This window comes from Vigna unguiculata, chromosome 1 (genome assembly GCF_037176805.1).
Source record: "Vigna unguiculata cultivar grain cowpea cultivar isolate G323 ecotype 2 chromosome 1, ASM3717680v1, whole genome shotgun sequence".
In the NCBI taxonomy this organism is placed as follows: Eukaryota; Viridiplantae; Streptophyta; class Magnoliopsida; order Fabales; family Fabaceae; genus Vigna; species Vigna unguiculata.
In genome coordinates, this window is record NC_140792.1 from 44,980,410 (window position 1) to 44,991,746 (window position 11,337).

General features: G+C 37.9%; 1 pseudogene; it reads left to right on the top strand.

Moving 5' to 3' along the window:
• Positions 1-8,543: 8,543 nt before the first annotated feature.
• Positions 8,544-10,522, top strand: LOC114181499 (pectinesterase pseudogene; annotated as a pseudogene).
• The last annotated feature ends 815 nt before the right edge of the window (positions 10,523-11,337 follow it).

The window sequence follows — 11,337 nt, forward strand, 5'->3', positions numbered from 1 at the left end:
AACGACATGAAAAACAAACTTAGCACGCTAAGGTCAACCGCACGGAACAGGTAATCAAGATAACAAGTGTTTAACGTTTGTGCGCCGATCGTCCGGTCAGTTCAGTATTAAGCGCAACCAAACAGAATCAACAAGATACGCAATTACACGGCCGATCGCCAACGCTCGAAAACAACAAAAGTACGGCTGATCGCCAACATGAAACAATAAGCGAATAAAAGCATGAAAGAGCTACCAGATGAAATAAAGAAGGAGCTAAAAATTTACATAAGTGTTTGTCAAAAAATAACTTAATAACCGAGCGAACGCGATCCATCGAACGATCGATCGGGTTCGATCGGTTATATCAAAATATATATACAAGTAAAAATTAAAATAATCTTATACAGGTGGGTCATTGACCTCGTCCAGCCGGTCGAAGACCCTCTCAACCTTCCCGTCAACCACCCCCATGTGCACGTCGAAACGGTCGGGAGAGCAGTTATAATAGAAGACCGCCAGGTCAACGGCACTCTGGAAGCCCGCTTCATATTGAGCAAATACTTGCTCGTCAGCCACTCCTTCGCCTTCTTCTGCCAATCTGAAGCTGAACCGGCGACGACCATATGCTCCAGAGTAAGATCATCGAAGCGCCGCTGGAGCTTGCGTAGTTCATCAGCGGCTTCACCTGCTTTCGCTTGCTCCGCCTTGGTTCGATCGTCTGCAGCCTTCAATAGACCAGCACATTTGGCGTGCTCGGCTTTGATGCCGTTGAGCCGATCGAACTGAGCCTTCAGGTCAGCCGCCGACACTTTCACCTCGTTGAGCTCAGTCTTCGCCGCTGCAAGCTCCTTCTCCAAATCCTTTATCCTGCTCCGCTCGGGGCGAGGAAACTTGGTATACAGGGCAACCAGCCTGAGGGTGAGCTCCCCGGCGGTCCGAAGGGCATCCTCTTCAGACACGTCCTTCAGCGCCTCGGTCATTCGAGGTCCCAGCTGAAGGAAGACCTCTTCATCAAGACGTACGCCGCCGCCGAGGAAAGCGTCGGCCAGGGATCCAGATGTCTCCCCCTTCTTTTATTTTTTCGGTGGACGGTCGGCCGGGGGGTCGTCTTTCTTGGACTTCTTCCCCTTATCCCCGGCAGCGGCAGCAGCAGCAACACCCGAACCAGGCGGCTTCATAACAAAACGAGGCCGGGAGACGGTACCCGAAGTCCCGGCAAGAGCGGTGGTAGCCGGAGCCCGACCAGTAGAAGGGGCTGCAGGGACGGTCGTCAACGACACCACTTCCTCAGCAACATCCTCTCCCCTTCGTCGAGTCTTCGCACGAGCCAGAAACTCGGTGTTAGGAGCGGTCGACCGAACCATTATATCTGCAAAACAGCAAAATAAATAAGTTAACTGCGATCAATATGACGACCGGTAATATCAGAACAACTAACCATAAACCGCCCTCGGTAAGTCCGGGGAACGGAGACATTGGATCAGCTGCCGCGGGGGGATCTTATCGGGCAGGGTCTTGAGGACGGCTAGGTCAGCCCGCTCGGCCGGGGTCAATCGCTCTTCAGCCCATGCATCCGTGGGAGGTGGGAACACCGTCCAGTAAAGCGGGAATTTAGGACGATCCTGCTCGTCGAAGATGTATCTCCTCCCCTTGCGGGGAATCGCGACCTTAAAAAATCCGGTCTTGAAACCCTTGTAGGAGGCAAGGTAGAGGGTGAGCAAACTCTTGTTCGCCCCGAGAAACGAAACCCAACCCTTAGACGCCGTCGGTCGAGTTTTATAGAAATGAAGAAATAGAGGCATGGTGGGAGTCAGGCCGGCCGCCTGGCATAGGACGTCGAACGCTTGCATAGACGCCCACGCGTTCGGATGAATCTGCATCGGTGCGCACTGGATCTGACAGAGGACTGCCATCTGCCAATCGGCAAACGGCACGGTCAAGCCTAGATCATGGAAAAGGCAGGCGTACACATAGAAGAAGTCTAGCGTCGCCTCTCCCCTCCCATGGCACACTCTCTCGTTACCCGCACATATCTTGACCCGAAGGTGTCTATCCTCTACTTCCTCGCTGAATATCCTGGTCCGCTCGACCAGATCCCCCAGGTCGTTACCCCATCGAAATCTGGTCGCGAGGGTGCGCAGCTCATAGGGGGCCCAATCGTATCCCGATATTTCCGGCAGATCGGCGTCGTCCCCCTCGTCGCCAACGTCAATCCCTATGATGTCCCCGCTGTCGTCGGAAATAGCGACCTGCTCCGCCGCTTCAACGACCGGTGGCTCGACCTCAGAACTGCCATTTAGGAGAATTGGAAAACTTGTTGCGCCCGACACCCCCCCGAGCGAAGTTCCCGATTTAGACGACTCAAACAGGGCGGAGACCGACCCAGCGCCCCCAGACCACCCGACCGCTTCACCCGACAGACCCTCTGAACCCGATGCGCTGGAAGACATTTTTACCTGCAGATAGAAGAAAACGATCGGAAGCTCGGCTAGAAAGAGAAAGGAAAGCGTGAAAATAACGACAGCCACACAAACCTATTTATAGGGGGACCATATGACACATGGCAGCCCCGGAACCCTACGATCATATTCAGATCGACGGTCCATGCTTCGCGACACTTCAAATCATAACTGTCAGGCACGATCCACGAGGCAATATAACCGTTGAGAAACGCCGGCGGTCAATCGGCACCACGGCTTTGGTAAAACCTCCTCGCTTTGTCTCCATCGCTCGAGGCTGGGGGGGCTTGTGTACTGTATGTCCCATCGGTCAATCGGCCAAAGATAACCCTCAGGGGACCATCGGTCTTACGGTCAAACGAAAAGCCACGCAGCATCGCTAAAGCATAAGACCATCGGTCAAACGGATAAAATGTCGGAACATCGGTTCATCGGTAGAACAACAGCGATGGACCTTCTAACCTCGAGGGCCCATCGGTTCATCGGTAGAACAACAGCGATGGACCTTCTAACCTCGAGGGCCCATCGGTTCATCGGTAGAACAACAGCGATGGACCTTCCAACCTCGAGGGCCCATCGGTTCATCGGTAGAACAACAGCGATGGACCTTCTAACCTCCCTAAGCACCTGTCGGTTGATCGGTAAAACACAGATTGTTAGCTTGTTGGAAACATAACGGTATCAACCCAGCCAAGCGGCCGTCGGTCGCACAGTAAAATGACTTAAGTTAATAATTATCGGTTAAACGAGTCACTAATCTTCATTAAGGGGTCATTGGGCCGCGAGTAAGAAACCTTAATTGTAGGCCCATGTCGAAAGCTATAAATAGGGCCCAAAGGTAGGTTGGTGAGAATCTTAACTTTCGCATTTATTACAGCTGATATCCTGATAGACCGATCGGCCCTTTCTGACTTAAGCATCGGAGTATTTTAGGCAGGTACCCCGATCGTCGTCCCAACCGATCGAGCTGAGGAGTGGATTTTGCTGAAGTTACTGGAGAGGAGAAGGATAACGTAAAGTGAAGAGGTTCTTCTAGTAGGCTCTTGGTCCCTACCCCGAAACAGTTTATGTTTTTTATTTGTTTATCTAGAGTGATTTTGAAAGATAGTAAGGAAGGAGAGGATGGGATTATAGACATATGCTCTAACGAAAGAAAAATTTGTCCATCAAAGTTGACGTCAACAAATTGTATTATTGTTCGGAAACCAATTTTAGTCCCAATAATTTATGGCGTGTTTAGTATAATTTGTGTATTTTATTTATAAATTAAACTTTGAAAACTAAATAATAAAAATTAATTTAATTGATTTCAATTTTTTTATGAAAGGAAAGTGTTTTTATCGGATTTGACCGAGTGGATTTCAAGGTGGGCTGACCTGATTGTTGATGTGTGAGCAAGTTTTGAATCAATACGAGGGAGAAGTCACTACACAAAAATGTCTTATAACGTCACCCATTTGACATATGCCCACAAGAAGTTCAACGTAAAAAATAACCAGTGGTGTTTTTGTAAATAAAGGTACAAATTTGACATCAGCCCAATAAATAACCAACGTCAATTGACGTCAGTTCAAGAAAACCCGACATCTTTAGAAAAGGACGTCGACTCCCACAATCCCCGACATCACTTAACGTTGATTCCCCATTAATTTGACGTCACTTACTGTTGATTCCCCATTAATCCAACTCACTTAACATCGGCCTTGTGCACCTCTAACGTCAAATGGCTTTTTAAAGCTACGCGAAACAAAATTTCCCTTCACTGTTCCTTTGCGCGACCTTGCAAGCTTCCTCTCCACTGGCAACAACGACCTCTACAAGTGAGTTTGGCTTCATTTACCACCATCGAACTTGTTGGGCTTTCATTTGTAGATTGATTTATGCCTTTTAAACCGATTACTTTTCGTTTTCATCCTAATTTCACGTAATAGTGTGTTTTCATCCCCATTCTACCGTCCAACTTTTTGTTTGTCGATGGCAGCACCACGTTTTATTGGCAGCAGCGACCCTAAGGCCATCCTTCATCCAACTTTGTTCTTGATTTTGCTACAAGAGATTAATTTTTCATTTCCTTCCATTGCAATTTGTCTTTTGTTCATCGCACGTGTATAGGTTATATTTTTTCTTTCCCATTATAGTTTTAATCTTAACAATTTTTTAGTTGGTTTTAATGACCTAATTTTGTTTTATTTGAAATTTTATAATATTTGCAAAAATTGGAATGGAATTCATATTTATTATTAGATGTTGCATGTTTAAATAATTCTAATTTCATTTGATTTTTTAATATTATCGTTACATTGTTATTTATATATGAAGATCTATTATAATTTTAGTTAAACACTAAGTGAACCTTAGTTCCCATTTTAGATTTAGTACAAATGATTAAATTTTTAATTGTTTGTATTAAATCTTAAATTGTTCGATTGAACAGTTTGAAAAAATTATTTTTCATAATTTTTTATAACATGTACATTGAGGTTTATGCATAAATTTGATAAAATTTCGATTGAGACAATTTTGTGTTATTCTCTTGATACATATTTGATTGTGATTATTTTCATTTTGTGTACTTCAGGGACTAATGTGAAATGTTGTCGAAATTTTGTCAAAATTATGATATTGGACTTCTTTGTATACGTGTTATCAAATTATGAAAAAAAAAATCGAAGTGTTGTGCCTCAGTGACAGTTAAAAGTTTGAGAACGAACATAGTATAGATTGAAGCTGGATGAAATGAGGGTGGCATTAGTGAAGAGTATGAAAATGAGGTTTCTGAGTTTTTACAATATGATTAAGAACACTCAATATTTGTTGACGGGACATATTTTTGTCCTTGTATTTGTTGTCTTAATCAAATATGTCAGGTCTTGAGCACAATACGTGATCATCTATTCATCCTCGATATAGTAAGGAGTTATATAGTTTGGACTTGACATGAAGAAGTATTACACAAGCCTACAACGTCATGAGAAGCAAATTATGTAGACGAATGATTGAGTGATCATTTAGAAGACATGGTATGTGATGTTGACGAAGAAAATTTTGGAAGAGTCCATTTATCTTATTCTCTTAAGCCCAATTCAGAAGAAGAGTTGTAGTCAGGATGCACTAACTTTAAACGACGGTTAGTACCTTTGAAATTGTTCAGTTTAAAAATAAGGAATGGATTGACCGATATAAGTTTTGCAAAACTGTTGGGTTGTTGAAGGAAATGTTTCCATAAAATAACACGTTACTTATCCGTATTACGAGGTGAAGAAAATTCTATGTCCAATTAATGTGAAATATCAAAAGATACATACATACTCCAATGATTGTGTATATATATTAATTCAAATTGATATTTTTTCAAAAAATAAAAATAAAATCTAAATAAAATCCTTAAACATTAAATGATTTTATATAAAAAATAATAAAAATAAACAGATATAAAAACAATAGCAAGTTACATTTTTTTTCCTTTCCAAAAGAAATAAAATAAAAGCATCATTAAAGAACAATAAATTATATATGGAAAAAGAGGAAACATAAAATACAAAGTAAAAAAAATGGATGTATATTCAATTGAACAATAATGAATTTTTTAAAAAGATAAAATAAACTGAGCCTTGAACAAGAATTTATGTTTTATAACAAAATAAAGTGTCTTACCTATTTTTTATCATTGTCAAGGAAAAAAAATAAAAACAGGTCCATTCATGTCTTAAATTATTATAACGAACTACTAAAGTTTTTAAACAAAATATTAAAATAATGTTTATAAGTAATTCAATGCAAATCCAATAACAATAGAAAATTCCCATAAAATTATATGCATCATACATCCTAAAAATATTTTCAGTTGTTGTGCAAGTCATAGACATTATAGTATAATTTATAATGTTGTAAATGAAAACATTTAAACAAAAGTTAATAAGATATTATTTCACTCATTGTAAGACTCTCTCTTTTGCGAGTTTCTTTTTCCATGAGTCTAATGAGTAACCTTCTCTTATTTTTCATTAGCCTTTTTTTTTTCTTTTCATTCTTTTTTCTCTTTTCAATACATAATCAATTCGATTCGATTGGTGCAATTATATAACTTTTTCTAAAACTTTTAAAATGAATCGTGTGGTCCGGCCCGACCCGACTCATTACGGGTTGGTCATTTTATGGGTCAATCCAACCCAATTCACTTATAAGCGAGTCAAAAAACTTTAAACTCGACATAGCCCACCATAGGTTGGTGGGTTAAACGGGTTGACTCACTAACCCACGTAATTAACATACAATATATTTTTTTTTCTTAAGTCATAAATTATAATTCGGATTAAAATTTAAATAAACTTGAATACAATTTAAGTACAATCCAAAATGATGTTAAACTCCGATATAAACCAAAATTAAAAAAAAAACAAATTACTATCTAAGATCAAAACATTTTTGTCACTTATCCAACTATAATATTAAAGTCTTGAATGGATAAATTCACAACATTTTCATCTCTTGAAACATCTTCTTTATCCTCATCTATTTAAAATTTGGAGTTGAAGCTAGGTTTTCATTTATCAATCCACTAATGTGTTTCGTTAAAAAAACAGCCAAACATGGCAAAGTCCAACATGATGTGTGTGACCATACGGATTGGTGGACCAATCCGGCTCACCACGGATTCAACCCGGATGAACTGGGTTCTTGGTGGGCCTGGTAAAAAATTGACCCGTACTAACATTTATAAAAAAAATTCAATTCAACCCGGCCCAAAACTGTGATGGACCAGATTGACCCACGGATTTTAACCCACTTTGATGACTTTAACTTTTTCCATATATATATATATATATATATATATATATATTTACCTTTTTTAACATTATTTATTTTTACCTTTTTTATCATTATCTTATAAGAGAAAAATTCAAACATCAAAATAATTATTTAGTTATTAGAATAATTAAAAAACAATATTTTAGCAGCTATATTGTAATAACGTAATAATATGAATTAATGTTAAATGAGTTCAAGAAATTGTCATCTAGTTATATGTGTAAATAGGATTTTCAAAATGTGATTGGATATAACTAAAAAAAAAACATTCTTTCAACATAGGTAGTCACTGCTAAATTATACAATCAATGCAAATAGAAAGAAATCTTTAATCTCACCAATTGTGTATAATTTATGAAGGTATCAACCTGTCATACTACTCTGCTATTAATAATAATAATCATCATCATTATATTAACAATGATAATAATAAATCTAATAAAATTATTATTACTGTTATTATTATAATAAAAATAATAATTAAAATACAAATGTAAATTAAAATGCGAATGATTAAGTTATATATCTTGCTTGAAGAAAATTGTATCCAAGTCAACTGATCTTAGAATACAAAACAGCTAAAACAAAAGTTAAATGAAAAATTATAAACTAACCTTTTTATAAATAATGATAGTTAGTTCAACAATAATTACCAACAGTAACAATAACAATAATAATAAAAATAGTAATAATTGCATAAATAAATAAATCATATGGTAATTTCTATTGAATAATTTTACTTTTTAACAAAAAATTATAATTTATTTATTTAATAAAATAAGTCGATATACAACCTCTGTCTCGACAAATAATTAAATATTTTTAAATGACAGCAACATTAATTTTTTTCAACACTATTTTAACAAAAATATATATACTTTTAAAATAAAAATAATATAAAAAATAATAATAACGATATTAATCTCAATTATTTATAATAATAATAATAATATTTATATCTATTGAATTTTACGGAGTAAGTAATAGTTCTCGAGTGCCTCCGAAAACCTCGAAAGAATTTTCCGATAAAATAGGGAGTTGAGTTTGAAATGCTAATTCTAATATCTACTTATCAATAACAATTTATTAAAATAAAACATATCTAATTTGTTTTGTAATTATTAAAATAAAAATAGTTTAATTTGTTTTAAAAACATCCATAAATAGAGTAGTTAGGTATGTAGATATCTCAAGAGGTTAAGAAGGCACCAACAATTACGGATGACCAAGTATTAGATTGAATGGTGGAGAAATGTGAAAGTACCACTATATAAATCCATCCTTTCCTCATTATTCTTCACCAACATCTTTTCAATAGCCTCCCCTCAAGGTATTCTAAGGGGAGGAGTAATAAGCCTGTAATCTTCTTTTTAGCCATAGTCCAGGAAAAAAAAGGAGGTCCAAGGCAAAAAAAAAAAAAAAAGAATGTCAGGGAAAGTAATTATCTCCGCGGTTTCTCTCATCCTCGTGGTAGGTGTTGCAATTGGCGCTGTGGTTACAGTTAATAAGAATGGTGACGAATCCTCCATCAAAACCAATCAAAAATCCGTTGAGATTATCTGTCAAAACACCGATGACCAAAACCTTTGCCACAACACTCTCAGCTCCGTTAAGGGTCTTGACACCGCTGACCCTAAGGCTTACATTTCCACCGCAGTGAAAGCCACCATGGATAGTGTGATCAAAGCGTTCAACATGAGTGACAGGCTCTCCACCGAGCATGGAGACACAGACAATGGCACTAAGATGGCCATTGATGATTGTAAGGACTTATTGCAATCTGCCATCCAAAGTCTTCAACTCAGCACTGACATGGTGCAAAATAACAACATCCAAGCTGTACATGACCAAACTGCTGATTTCAAGAACTGGCTTAGTTCAGTTATCTCATACCAGCAGGCGTGCATGGAGGGCTTCGACGATGGCAAAGAAGGTGAGAAGAGTATCAAGGAGCAATTCCAGACAGAGAGCTTAGACAAAGTGCAAAAACTGACTGCCATCACCCTTGATATCGTGAGTGGTTTGTCACACATCCTCGAAAAATTTGGGTTGAAGTTAAACCTTAAACCTGCCTCCCGTCGTCTTCTTAGTATGGATGGGTACCCCACTTGGTTCTCTGCCGCAGACCGCAAGCTCTTGGATCAAATTAAACGTAAAGGATGGAGAGCAAACATCACACCCAATGTCGTAGTTGCCCAGGATGGCTCTGGTCAATTTAAAACCATTGCCGATGCAATTGCTTCTTACCCCAGCGACTTCCAGGGTAGATATTACATATATGTTAAGGCTGGTGTTTATGATGAATACATCACTGTTCCCAAGACCGCTGTTAATCTTTTCCTATATGGCGATGGCCCTGGGAAGACCGTTGTCACTGGTCACAAGAACTTCCGTGATGGAGTTAAGACAATGCAAACTGCCACTTTTGCTAACACTGCTCCAGGCTTCATTGCCAAGGCAATGACATTCGAGAACACTGCTGGACCTGACGGACACCAAGCCGTGGCTTTCAGGAACCAGGGAGACATGTCAGCAGTGATTGGCTGCCACATTTTGGGTTACCAAGACACCTTATACGTCCAAACCAACAGGCAATTCTACCGCAATTGTGTTATCTCCGGCACTATTGATTTCATCTTCGGCACCTCACCCACTGTGATCCAACACTCTGTCATCGTCGTCAGGAAGCCCCTTGACAACCAATTAAATACCATTACTGCAGATGGCACATCTGAGAAGAACATGGACACTGGAATCGTTATCCAGGACTGTGACATTGTCGCTGAAGCCGAGCTCTTCCCAGTTAGGTTCCAAATTAAGTCCTACTTGGGTAGGCCATGGAAGCAATACTCAAGGACTGTGGTTATGGAATCCACCATCGGTGACTTCCTTCACCCTGAAGGATGGTGCCCTTGGGCAGGGGAATACTTTGAAGACACTTTGTACTACGCTGAGTACAACAATGCTGGACCTGGTGCCGCGGTGGAAGGAAGAATTAAGTGGAAGGGTTATCATGGTCTCATTTCTCGCGAAGAAGCTGCCCAATTCACTGCAGGCCAATTCCTAAAGGCTGGACTTGGCGCTGGAACTGACTGGTTGAAGGCACTTCGTGTTCCTCATGTCCTTGACTTCGCTAAACCTTGAAACCAAACACAATTTCTATTCCTTCAATCTTATCTATGAGAGTGTGTGATGATGAGAGGGAGACAATTATCATTCTTTGTAATCAAATTTCTATATTAAAATATATAAAAAATCATAAATTTCCTTTCCATGTTCTTTATTTATAATTTATAACGAAAATTACAAACTTAATTCACTTAATTTATTTGGAAATAATAATAATAATAATAATAATAATAATAATTAATAATAAAAATATTAGTTATCCTTACTCTTACAATAATTTCAATTTTTAAAAATCTAAAGTATTTATAACTTTTTAAAATAAAACCATTTCTTAATTTTCATTAAATTAAAATGTAATGTATTAATATTAATTTTTAACATTTTGCTTCAAACGTAATTAAGTAGAAATAATGAAGGGGCGTGAATCAAAGCAACCAAGAAAAAAGGTCGATGTCTCCTGGTTCTTTCAGTTGTATAGAATGCAATATTTTTTTCACTCGTACTCTATAATCTTTTCATGTTAAAAATTTATACACTTTATGGTCAATCTCGAATTATGAGACTCGTTCTTAGGTTGTATTGTATATACAACATTTTCTATTGAGATCTGGTTACTTAGCACAATATGTTCTTCATCTCATCTTAGAGACTTCAATCACGATTCAGAACTTGATGTACCCATAAAGTGATACACAAAAACAAATAAAAATAAGATTTTACATTTTATATTAGGTGCAAATAAAACATACTAAATTAGTAATTCGAAAATATGAATTTTAAAATGATTAATAAAAATATTTTGGAGAATATTTATATAAATTTTTATAGAAATTAATGTTTAACATGTTACTTTTGCCAAAAAAAATTAATTCGATAACATATTAAGTAATTTAATAAAAAAATATAGTATTTTTGTTCGTTAAATTATTTATTTAACTCAATAAAACTATATTCTTTT